Source organism: Mesoplodon densirostris, chromosome 16 (genome assembly GCF_025265405.1).
Source record: "Mesoplodon densirostris isolate mMesDen1 chromosome 16, mMesDen1 primary haplotype, whole genome shotgun sequence".
In the NCBI taxonomy this organism is placed as follows: domain Eukaryota; kingdom Metazoa; phylum Chordata; class Mammalia; order Artiodactyla; family Ziphiidae; genus Mesoplodon; species Mesoplodon densirostris.
Genome location: NC_082676.1, coordinates 75,129,246 through 75,142,534, shown reverse-complemented (window position 1 = coordinate 75,142,534; position 13,289 = coordinate 75,129,246). Strand labels below are relative to the sequence as shown.

At 38.3% G+C, this 13,289-nt stretch overlaps 1 protein-coding gene across 4 annotated transcripts in view; it reads right to left on the bottom strand.

The window, feature by feature from the left end:
* PLCB1 (phospholipase C beta 1) overlaps positions 1-13,289 on the bottom strand; it is a 687,466-nt gene that overhangs the window by 411,018 nt on the left and 263,159 nt on the right. The window lies entirely within an intron of this gene.

Sequence of the window (13,289 nt, the reverse complement as noted above, 5' to 3'; positions counted from 1 at the left end):
AAATTTCATAAAATAAAATATTTTACTTTTTATTGAGGTATAATTAATATACAGTAAAATATACAAATTTTAAGTGAACAATTCACCAAATCTGACAAAAGCATATACCCATGGAACCTCTATCAAGATACCATTTCCATCACCCCAGAAAGGTCCCTTTTGCCTCTTCTCAGTAAATTGTATCTATTTTAGTTGCTTCTGGTAGAGATACTTCTGTGGAAGTTTTGCATATTGAGCAGTGTTTTGATCTCTCATAAATGTTTCACCTTCCAGGACAAACCAGTAATCATATTTGAAAGTTATAACATCCATTGCAATTTTCAACAGCAAGCTGAAATTCTGTACTTTCTTTCCTTTTTTGTGCATATGCATATCTTCTTTTGAAGTGTTAGTCATGCTCTGATTTTGGTTCAATACATCTGGTTCTATACACTCCATCAGCTGACACCGTGCTTAGGCGAGGGCATGGGCTCTGCTGCTCACTGTTTGTAATCTAGAGATTCATCACTCATAACCCACTGAACAACAGAGCAGGTCTCCAAAGACATCTCCCAGAATCACAGAAACTAGAGAGAAGGCACATGCAGACACTGCTTGGGTTCAACAACTTCCCTGTAGTTCCCCAGTTATTTAAATTCTGTGCAGGAGGTATTTTTTCAGTAGGCCTCTAACTTCATGGAAGTGAAGGTGGTTAATTAGAATGGAAATAGACCTGTGCTTCTCAAACTTGAACCTGCCCATGAACTACCTGAGGATCTTGTTAAAATGCAAATTCTGATTCAGCAGGTCTGGGGCTGGGCCAGAGACTCTACATTTCTAACAAGTTCTGGGTGATGCTGATGCTGCTAGTCCAAAGATCACAGGTTGAGTACTCAGGACATATTCAAGGTCAGATTAAATAAACATTTACCCATGTGCCAAGGTTTAGGGCATAAAAAGGACACTGGTCAAATAAATTTGGGAGTCACTAGGTTAAACTTAAAATGGTTTCTTTAAGACAGGACTCATCAGAACCTTTAACATGCTAATGTGAATTGTTATTCTCCAAGAGAGTAATATAGTATATGAGGATTCCCATGTTTATTAGATCAGGGAGCATTTTTTTGAAGAGCATCTGATGGGTCCGTTACCCCTCCAGTAGGGTGAAAGGACCTTGTAGATTCCTTCTGAACCTAAACTTCTATTATTTCCAAGGAAACTCTCTCAAGGATTTGATTATCTTGAAAATAATAAATAAAACACAAAACTTCCCATTGTTTTGTACTCCTATTTCTGCTTTTCCCTTTCTGAAATGACAGGTTCCACAAGCTTTCAGACCCAGAAGGCTACGTTTGTACAATTTGGCAATTTATTGCCTAAAAACAAGGACAAGTGGATGCATATAAAGCTGTGTAACATATAACCTAAGAAAATTAATGGCATCCCTGAGTTTCACAAATAATTATAAGGTTATAGGATTCATTTTTCCCACACTGTAACAATGCTGTTCATTCCTCTCACTAGCTTAATTGGGAAAGCTGAGCCCTGTGTCATTTTTCTAAGTTATATCCTTTCCTCAGTATGCCTCTTGCTAGGGACATGATATTTGCCTGACAGCTGAGTTTTTAAATTTCTTTTTCAGATTGTCAAACTGGTCTATTCCATCAGGGTATTTAAAACACAAACAGACAGAAAAGTATGCACTGCCAGTAAGCTTAAGAAATTCCGAACAATGATGGCAAATTTTTCTTTCTGATTTGGATCTTTCTGTTACTCTCACAGATACACTTGGAATTTTTGAAGTACAGTCTTGCATTGTGTTATGACTTTCTTCTTTTAGCTACTTAAGTGCATTGATTTAATGTACAGGGTTTCCAAAATTGTATCTACTGAAGATAGCATTAAAAAATGCCACTATAGCTATTCAGTAGAATCTTTTCACTCTAAGATTTCATATTTATGGTTTCAAATAATCCCGAACAAACCTGGGGGTTCACAGAATAGTTAAAAATTACAAACTGGAGTCGTGTCTTCTGCAAGGATCATAGTCAGGAACAGGATGTGTAGACCATTGAAACTGACTGACTGAAGGCCCGGTACCTGCATCTCAGCTCTGCTTGTTTGTTTTCATTTAGCTCATTCAGGAACTTCTCTCACTTTCATTATAATACATAGGGCAGGTATTTATTACCCATACTTTACAGGTAAGGAAATGAGGGGCATTTTCTGTTATGAAAGTGTATATTTATAAAGGTCTTGGAAGTATCCTCAGAGCTGTCAAGAATCAGCTCCATTAATCAGAATTACTGCTGTGACCTTATTTAATAATGGAGCTTTGACAGGCTCATTTCTAACATGTAAATCCATTTATAATAATTTCAGATACAAAATGCTGCTCACGTAGATACCTGAGGCCTACAAATCAAAGACAATGACAAACCTACCACAATGTTAAGACCATAGAGTTACCTCAAAATTTTCAGACATTATAAGCAAACTGGATACATAAACATCTGAGTTACAAATAAACCGTACTTTTGAACAAATGGTCCCATTTCCTACTATTCCCTCCCTGCGAAATTATCCTAATAATCACTAACATTTTGGATGCTTTTTATAAGCCAAGCACTGTCTCAGACCTGTGACTGAAGTCACATTTCTGAAAATATAAGCTGATTCAGAAAAAAGGTCTTTCTCATGACAAATGCAGAAGCCCCATAAAAGTATTACAGAAGTGCCAACAGGCTCATGAAAAGATGCTCAATGTCGCTAGTTATTAGAGAAATGCAAATCCAAACTACAATGAGGTACCACTTCACACCAGTCAGAATGGCCATCATCAAAAAGTCTACAAATAATAATTGTTGCAGACGATGTGGAGAAAGGCAACCTTCCTACATTGTTGGTGGGAATGTAAATTGGTGCAGCTACTATGGAAAACAGTATGCAGGTTCCTTAAAAAACTAAAAATAGAGGTATCATATGATCCAGCAATCTGACTCCTGGGCATATATCTGGAAAAGACAAAAACTCTAATTCAAAAAAATACATGGACCCCAGAGTTCACAGCAGCACTGCTTACAGTAGTCAAGACATGGAAGCAGCATAAATGTCCATCAACAGGTAAATGCATAAAGAAAATGTGGCATACACACACACACACACACTGAAATACTACTCAGCCATAAAAAAGAATGAAATAATGCCATTTGCAGCAACATGGATGGACGAGGAGATTATCATATTCATCAGTGAAGTAAGTCAGAGAAACACAAATATCATATGATATCACTTACATGTGGAATCTGAAAAAATGATGCAAGTGAACTTATTTACAAAATAGATAGACTCATAGACATAGAAAAATACTTATGGTTATCAAAGTGGAAAGAGGAGAGGGTTAAATTAGGAGTTTTGGATTAACAGATACATACTACTATATATAAAATAGATAAGCAACAAGAGCCTACTGTATAGCGTAGGGAATTATATTCAATAACTTGTAATAACCTATAATGGAAAAGACTCTGAAAAATAATACATATACATATATATATATATATATATATATATATATATATATATATATATATATAAAACTGAATCACTTTTCTGTATACCTGAAACTACCACAACACTGTGAATCAACAACACTTCAATTAAAAAAAAAAGAGGGGCTTCCCTGGTGGCGCAGTGGTTGAGAGTTTGCCTGACGATGCAGGGGACACGGGTTCGTGCCCCAGTCCGGTAAGATTCCACATGCCGCGGAGCGGCTGGGCCCGTGAGCCATGACTCCTGAGCCTGCACGTCTGGAGCCTGTGCTCCACAACGGGAGAGGCCACAACAGTGTGAGGCCCGCGTACCGAAAAAAAAAAAAAAAAAAAAAAGTATTACAAAACCTGTTAAGCATTGTGTGAGGTTCAAAATGAGTGTCACATGTTTAATTCTGTACATCAAAGACATGTTAACTTTGATTTTTAAAAGATTACATTTTAAAAGTTTTCAAAACTTATACATCTTATAAACAACCATTACCCGCTAACATCAGTGTCAATATTTTAATTTAACATCTTTAATTTTCCATATGATCAGGGATGCTTACATAATCATTAGCTGCAATAATCATGTGAAAATTACATTATGAGCTTAACTGCAATAATCATGTGGAAATTACATTACTGAGCTAATGGAAACATACTCGAAGTATTTTATACAGATGGGGATTTCACAAAGGTTCTCCTGGGACTCTGAGAAATTTCAGTGTTGTCCCCTCTCCTTTGTGCAGGCAGGAGGCTCCAGAGGCTTTGGAGAAAGGGTGTCATTTCTTCCAATTTCTCCCCAGGATGGTTGGGTAAGATAAACAGGGTCATCAGTGTGTTTGAGCCAACCCATGAATCAAGAGTACTTAGCAATTGTATGAAAAATAGACTATAATTAGATAAGAAGTTCACAAAGTAGTTACCCTTTTTCTAAAATGTAAAGATTTTGATTTTCTCATTACAACACACTTTTGCAAAACTCAAAGATCATCTTTGAAAAAATAAAGAAAAAGAGAGAACAAAGAAAGCATTTAGAAAGTGCTCCATTGAGGGACTTCCCAGGTGGTGCAGTGGTTGGGAATCTGCCTCCCAATGTAGGGGACATGGATTCGAGCCCTGGTCCGGGAAAATCCCACAATGCCGCAAAGCAACTAAGCCCGTGCACCACAACTACTGAGCCTGTGCTCTAGAGCCCTCAAACCACAACTACTGAGGCCACGTGCCACAACTACTGAGGCCGCGTGCCACAACTACTGAAGCCTGCACGCCTGAAAACCATTCTCTGCAACAAGAGAAGCCACCACAATGAGAAGCCTGCGCACTGCAACAAAGAGTAGTCCCCACTCACCACAACTAGAGAAAGCCCGCAAGCAGCAATGAAGACCCAAGGCCGCCAAAAATAAATAAATAAATTTATTTTTTTAAAAAGTGCTCCCTTGATAGATAAGGGATTGCCATTCATCACTCACTGAAGATTTCAACAGCCTAAGAACTTCCATATATTCATTTCTAAGGTCTTTTTAGGGCAGGTGAACAAAAAGCCATGATCTTAATGTTCTGAAGATATTCAATCATAGAAGTGTGTCGTGTGATGCTTTAAGGCTTGGAGGTGGCCTGATGAAGGGGGTGGAGTGAACAGGTACTAATGCAACCGGCACAGATCAGGGAGGCAGAGCCACTCAAAATGACATGGAAGTAGGGTTTACTAGAGCAATTCCATCTTACAAAACCGTGGGAACTAGTCAAGACATCTGTGGAAGATCGGCACGTTTGCATCTACTGGTGGGACTCACACAACTGTACATCAAGCAATTTGTAAAGAAAGATGGGAATGAAAGGGGGAGCAGTGAGGACAACCAGGAGTCTATGTCTGACTCTCACCACCTCCAACCTTCCATTCAGCTGACCTGCAGAAGACCCTGGCATCCTTCACCAGAGAACTGCACAGGAGCCACGGCCTTGGACTTAATGGAAAGGATCCAGCCGGAGTTCAGGGACTGCAGGTTGCTGCCCACTCCAGCAAAATGACTGCAGATGAGTGATACCCCATGTATAATGCTTGTGGGCAGCCTGGCTTTCCTAGAGGTAGGTCTGCAGGCCCATTACAGCATGCATCAGAACATCCTGCTAGAAGAACTATTATGCATGAATAAAAAATGGGCTTCTAGTGTCTGACAAATTGGTTTTCTGATTTTCTCTTGTAAGATTTTCTGCCAGACATTCTGTCTTCTTACAAAGTATATGGGACTCCATTGAAAATAAGAATTAAATAACACATCAATTAGAGAATCGGATTAGACCATATATAGTTTCATGAGCACTTTTATTAAGATTTATTGCATTGAACATTTATCTACCTGTAGGGTGAGCTCTTCTGTTTAGTGTTGCAGTTCTAGTCCAAGGCACTCAACAAAAGCAAATAAATGGATGAACTCTTTAATGAATAAACACTCTTCTTATACGGGACTAAAAAGAAAATGAACTATAGGGGTAATAATGTCCTATTGCCATGATCAATTCCACTTTGCAAAAAGTATATGTATACTGAACCTAGTCTGTTCAGCTGTAGAAGAGATCCCAAGGATTATGCCACTAAAGTTCTAGCCCTGGCACTCATGTTTCCCCCTGGTATATCCAACTGTGTCTTCTCTTTTCTGCCAAATATTCTTCTTCAGTCAGGCAATCTACACACAGTCCCCTAAACTCAAGACAATCAAGCCAAGCACTATTTGCATAATCTCCCTGGAAGTCTCTACACCTGTCAGTAATTCTTCAAGGCTTGGTTCAAATGCTCCCATGTCCAAAAGAGTCCTTGCTGAGGATGCTAAAAGACAGCGTTGTGTCTCCCCTGGGCTTTCCACACACATTCTCCCAAATATATACAGAATCTCATTCTAGTCCTACTCATGTGACTGTGCATAAAATATGTGCTCTTATAAGCTTATGTTCCCTATTCTTGGGGATATATCTTACCTCCCAAAGGGACACTAGGTTACTTAAGGTAAGTGAATGTACCTTTGCATCCTCTGCAATTAGTGTGACCATTTGCCCTGGATTTTATTGTAGAGCCTTTAGAATTTTGTTTTACGTAGGAAAGTCAACTCAATAATATATAGCTAAATCTGATTTACTGTAACATTTGTAAATCTAAAAGAGTTATTTTCTATAAATACTTGCCCTTATTTTCTATCCATCCAGAACTTATTGTACTAGGCACCTATGTAAGTGGTTTTAAATCATTTTTGAGATAAACATAAATGAAGCCATACAAAGAACAGAAAATCTCCTTTATCATACCATGCATGCTCATTCTCTTGATTCTACAAATATAATTCAAATACTCACAATGTCTTGAACTTAGAAGTAGCTAAACACACATGGGCCAAATGGAACTTCTAGCAAATCATACCTGTGTTTTTGAGATTCATTAGCCTATAGGTTGTTTTTAGTGTTCTCTGGAGGAATAGGGAAGGAGATGAAAAAGGTAAGTTTCAGTAAAATAGAGATAACAGATATTGGTAAGGAAGGGTGCAGAAGAATATTGACCTCAGAGCAAGGAGTAATCTCTCTGATTACCAAATCCAAAGCCTCTGCTGTACTCTGGGGCCCAGAGCAATGTACCTAAGCCAGATAATTAAACAACAGGAGACCTAGGTGAGATTTGTGTGTCTCACTGGCTCTTAGTTCTCACTTCCCAACAGCCCTTGATGTCTTTCTGCAGGGTAGCATCCCATTACAGGAGCAATTTACATTATGGTGGAGAAGACCCTGCAGGTGTGCCACACCTCCACCACCACTCAGGAAGTCACCAGAAGCTTAGGTGCATAGTTCCCATACATGCTGACGTCTTCCTCCCTCAAATACCTATAGCTTCTCAGATGTCCCCCAAGAGGGACCGAACCTCAGTTGCCCAAATCTGTAACACACACAGCAATGTGCCCTTTATTGTCCTTCTTCCCGCCCCTGCTTCACTCTCACCACTCCATTCACTGTGGTTCTTGGGATTATTGTCAACTAGACTTCTTGTACCCAAGTTCCTATCTCAGACTCAGATTTAGGGGAATTCAAATTAAGACATATGGTAAAGAGTCAAACACAATAAACTGTTTAATCAACATCATTCTCCAATTCTAGCTCTGAAGATGTTTTCTTGCTTTAAAATTTTTAATGGTAATTTTTAATCTCAGTCTCAAGAATGAACCTGGTAATCTGTTTATTTCCTCCCCTTTCCTGTCACTGCAGAGAAATAAAACACATGCCCAAATTTAACTAGAGATGCTCAATAAATCTCAGACAGCACCTTCCACGTAAGGACTCTGTGTTTCTTTCATAAGTGGATGAATCAACGGATCAATCAAGGGGGTACATTTTGTTCACATTTGGAAAAGATTTAAAGTAAGCAGTTCCAATGGGATTACAACTCACTCCTACTGCATCACACACTCTTTGGAGGGTAAAATGAATATGTTGCTAATGTTTGTTAGTGCACGGTAAAAATAGAGATTACCGAGATTTTTTCTGAATGGGTGATTAATTAGCAAGTGAAAATTGCTCTAGGGCAGTGCCTCTCAAACTTTCATACCACTTGCCTTAAGATGTTGTTACAACACGTATTCTGGATCAGCAGGTCTGAGTGGGAGCCAAGTCTGCATTTCTAATAAGCTCCCAGATGTGGTTGATGCTTCTGGTGCAAAGACCACACTGTGAGTGGTAAAACTGTGAACCTGCGCATTCCCCTAAGGCAGCCACTAGCTACGTGTGCTTATTTAAATTAGAAATTAAATACAATTAAAAATTCAGTTTCCTCAGTCACATTAGTCACGTTTTAAAGTGCTCAATAGCCACATGAGGCTAAGTGGCTACCATATTGGAGAGTACAGACAGAGAATATTTCCAGTAGTGCAAAAAGTTCATTGAATAGAATTACTTTAAACATTGGAGAGATGTTCTCCGATATCTTATTTTTCTTTGATTTTTCACTCTGTTAATCTTTCCTTCCTACTCCCCTCCAATTCCCTACACTGTTTGTGGATTTATTTTTTACACTTTCATAAAAAATTCTGCAATGGGGGGCTCGCAGGCATCTTGTGGATACATTTCTTCTAAAAGAATTGGTCGAAACTCCAAGGTCATCAAGACAATAGACCCTCCATAACTATCCTTATTTCTAGTCTGTTTTTTGTAGGTTTAGTGAATAACATATTCAGCCACATAGTTTGGGGCAAACACCCTAAATTTGATATGGCTTAAATGTCCTCTTAGAATACGAGCTACAGCAATAATCTTTCTCAATTTTATTAACCAGAATATGTGAAGAAGTCATTCATCTCGTAGTGTCAAGATTGAGAAAATAGGGCACTTCTAATGAAAAAAAAAACAAAAAAACAAAACAGATTTCTGCTTTTGTCCTGATAGTGCTCTCTCAAACTACCTTTTCATAAAAATGATACTTTTTATTGACTCACATAATAATTTACCTCTCTAATAGCTGTAAATGCTTTAGAAATATACTTGTTTGTTTCTCAATTAATCTATTAACGTCTCAGGAAGTCAAAATTGGCTGTTAGATAACAATTTTTCTAGAAAATAAAGATACACCCAAAGTTCAAATGCAGCATGAATCGCTTGATTATAATGAAATGCAATTAGGTTTAGAAAGCTACAGTTGATGGCAGAATATGCTGTGGCAAAACTTTCATGGAAGGTGCTAGAAATGGCACCACTTCAATCATTCTAGCTCTTGAGTTTTAAAATCGAATTTGAGACAGGAATTGTTGCAAAAAATGAAAGATTTAGAACATGTTAAAATGCTTCTGATACTGCAAATAGAGAAGGATCTAGAACTGGGCTGTCTTCTGGTTGTCCTTTACCTTCGTGGTCAAACAGCAGTGATGTGAACCTTCCAATCTTACTCCTTTTGTATTTAGCTAGAGTATTTTGAACGAGTGTCTGAAAAGTAGCACGTAGTGATCGACTCAACTCCAAGATCTGGAACAAATTCAGCAAAATACTCAGCTTATTTCAAATGTTTGATAAACCTTCTGCACATTAATTACTGAAACTGCTAGTGGAAGCAGAAGCTCATATTTTCAAAAGCCCTAACTTATTTACGTTGACAACTTGAAAAAAGAAAAAAAAACAGATTGCTCACTGTTCTGTGTTCATGCCATTAAGTTTTTACAATTAAAATGAACCTGGGAGACCCTGCATATAATGAGTGTTTATTGTGGTAGTACACACCCATCTTTGTCCAAGAGAAGAAATCAAGTAATACTTGACCATGTTAAACAACAGAGGGTAAGGCAAGAAAGAAATGGATGATTTTATTGGTTACAGAGTTTGAACAGATGTAGTATTAAAATAAAATTTGTATCAATTATTAGAAATCAAATTCACATATATACACAATAAAAATTTTCTAAAGAATCCAAGTGATATTTATGAAAACAAAACAAGCTTTGGGCTTCCCTGGCAGTGCAGTGGTTGAGAGTCTACCTGCTAATGCAAGGGACACGGGTTCGAGCCCTGGTATGGGAAGATCCCACATGCCGCGGAGCAACTAGCCCCGTGAGCCACAATTACTGAGCCTGCGCGTCTGGAGCCTGTGCTCCGCAACGAGAGGCCGCGATAGTGAGAGGCCCGCGCACCACGATGAGGAGTGGCCCCCACTTGCCGCAACTAGAGAAAGCCCTCACACAGAAACGAAGAGCCAACACAGCAATAAATAAATAAATATTTTAAAAAAAAAACAAGCTTTAATGTTTGCATAATTATTTACATAACTTGGTGAAAGTCTTTAGGAAACAAACAATTTGGAGCTGGAATTTCCCAATGTGATCCAATACACTGGGTAAATTACCTTTTAAAATGTGTATAGATCATTGTAGACATTTTTTAAACTACCTAAATGCATAAGAAAAAAAATCCTTCCTTATGCCAAAACCCAAATGTAGGCACTATTAATATGCTGGTGTGTTTCTTCCATGTTGGTTTTCTTTGCAAAGTATATATAAATACAGATATAGTTCATTCTTTTAAATTAAGATCAAACTAAGTAGCTAAATGGACAAGGAGACAGATACAGACAATAGCTATAATCTTTATAATCTTTATGTGCCAGGTGCTGTGCACACTCTTCTTAGGTGTAACCACATGAATTTTCCTGGTAACTGTACAAGGCAGGCAACAGTGTTATCTCTGCTTTACAGATGAGGAAGTAAAATGTGTTAAATAATGGACCTGTGTTCTCCATTAGACTATAAAGTTCTATAAGGCAAGGCCTGGCTGTTTCCTCATTTCTGAGTCCTATGTTTCCTGCTGAAGAATTGGATCACCTATTAGATAGTTGATTAATGTAAACCTGATATTGAAAGGAAAGGCAGAAGAGGAAAACAGTGTATGATTGTGTGGTAGATGGTATTATTGTTCTCAGTTTTTCACTCCTTCACTACTGGGACCCCATAGTGGGGTTCAGTAGGTAGAGTATACATCCCTGTCCCACTGACTTTGGGCTTGGCCATATGACTGGTTTTCACCAATAAAATGTGGTGGAAATAGATTATGCCAGACATGATTCAAGGTTTTAAGTGGCAGGGAGGATTTTGCTCATCTTTTTCACTTCCTGGCACTGCCATGGAAGAACAGCCTCAGGTAAGTACTACTTCACAGAGATTACAGAGACCAGAAGAGAAAATCTGAACCCAGTTTGAGATCTGAGACACTCAGCCACCACACAACATAGCACAGCATAACATAGCTGGTTACACATCCCTGGACGAGAAAATAAATGCATGTTTTGTAAACTATTGAATTTGAGGTTCTTTTCTTTTCATGAAGTTTTACTGCAGCAAAAACTGACTAATAAACCTTGCAATGTATTCATTAGCATGCAGTAACTAGGGTAAGCTGATCCGTAGTTTTCTTATTAAGTTTGTCAGTTTTTTAATGAGGAAATGACAAGGTCATGAGGGAAAATGCCTGTTTGTCAGGTAAGAAATCCACATGCTTTTGCTAAAAGGATTGTCTTTACAGACTCAGTTTAACTATAAAAATGAAAAACAGGATGTCTGAGTTTGTACCCCAAACAAGCTGTGTAACAGAACTTGAAAACAGCAAAACAATAAGAGTCTTTATTCTTTTACAGGATGAATAAAGAGTAAAAGGATGACTTTATGGTGAACTGGGATTGGCAAGGTTGTACTTCTTACAGACAGACCTCTACATGTTTTCACTGTTGTATTTGAGTAGCTCTGTCCAATAGAACTATAATGTGAGCCACATGTATTCTTTTAAATTTTCTGGTAACCACATTTTTTAGAAAGGCAAAAAAAAGATGAAATTAAGTTTAATAATATATTTTATTTAACCTAATATATCCAAAATATTATTTCAATATATTAATAACATAAAATGCTACTAGTGAACTAGTTTACATGCCTTTTTGTCATACTAAGTTTTCAAAATTCATTGGATATTTCATAGGTACAGTACATCTAATTTGGACCAGCTACATCTCAAATGTGGCTAGTGGTTACCATATTGGATGGTATGGTTTTAGATAATGTGATAAATTGTCTATTTCAATGTATTAATTTCCTTCGACTGCAGTAACAAATTGCCACACATTTGGTGGCTTAAAACAACAGAACTTTATTCTCTCATAGTTCTGGAGGCAAAAAGTTCAAAATTAAGATGTCAGCAGAGTGTGGTACTTCCCCTGAAGGCTCTAGGGGAGGTTCTGTTCCTTGCTTCTTCCAGGTTATGTTGGTGCTAAGCATTCCTTAGTTTGTGGCTGCATCACTCTAATCTCTGCCTCTGTTTCACGCTAGCTCGTTCTCTTCTGTCTATTTCAAATCTTCCCTGTGTGTCTCCTACAAGGATGCTTCTCATTGGATTTAGGACCTACCTGGATAATCCAGGATGATCTTTTCATCTCAAGATACTTAATGACACCCTCAAAGACCCCTTTCCGAATAAGGTAACATTCACAACTTCTGGGATTCAGGATATGGACAGACCTTTTTTGCATCTCAGCTAACTTAGCTGGGACCACGTGGTGAGTGGATATGGGTATGATCTCTCCCCATCAATCTACAACACACTACAATGCTACTTGTTTCCGAAAATTTTTAATTTCAAAGCTCAACACTATGTAAAATATTGAAAATTAGACTTATTTGATAGAAAATCAACTGTACTTTGGGTTCTAGAGGGTTTATTCACACAGAACACAAAGGATTAATATTAGTAATGAAATTGCATGGTTATTAGTAATAGAAAAATAGTTATTATTACTATTACTAGGTATACGGGGTTCTCAAGTGTCCTGAGCAGGTTGTAATATGTGTGTGGCTTTGGCAGAAAAGCTGATGAGTGTGAGATGAAGAAATCTGTCTCAGTTGCCATGCTGGATCGTGGCACAGCTAGAAAATAGACCATAACACAGTTGAATTTTTTTTACAGTGTGATTTCAACTACTTAGATTAAAATGCTAATATGCTTCAAGGTGTAAAGCTTTCCAAAATTAAGCATCATTGTACTGAGCATGGCTTGTCATCTACTACCTACAGATTTACACTACAGACACTTGACTTTAAAACCGAACACCAGGGCCTCCCTGGTGGCGCAGTGGTTGAGAGTCCGCCTGCTGATGCAGGGGATGCGGGTTCGTGCCCCGGTCTGGGAGGATCCCATATGCCGCGGAGCGGCTGGGCCCGTGAGCCATGGCCGCTGGGCCTGCGTGTCCGGAGCCTGTGCTCCGCAACGGGAGAG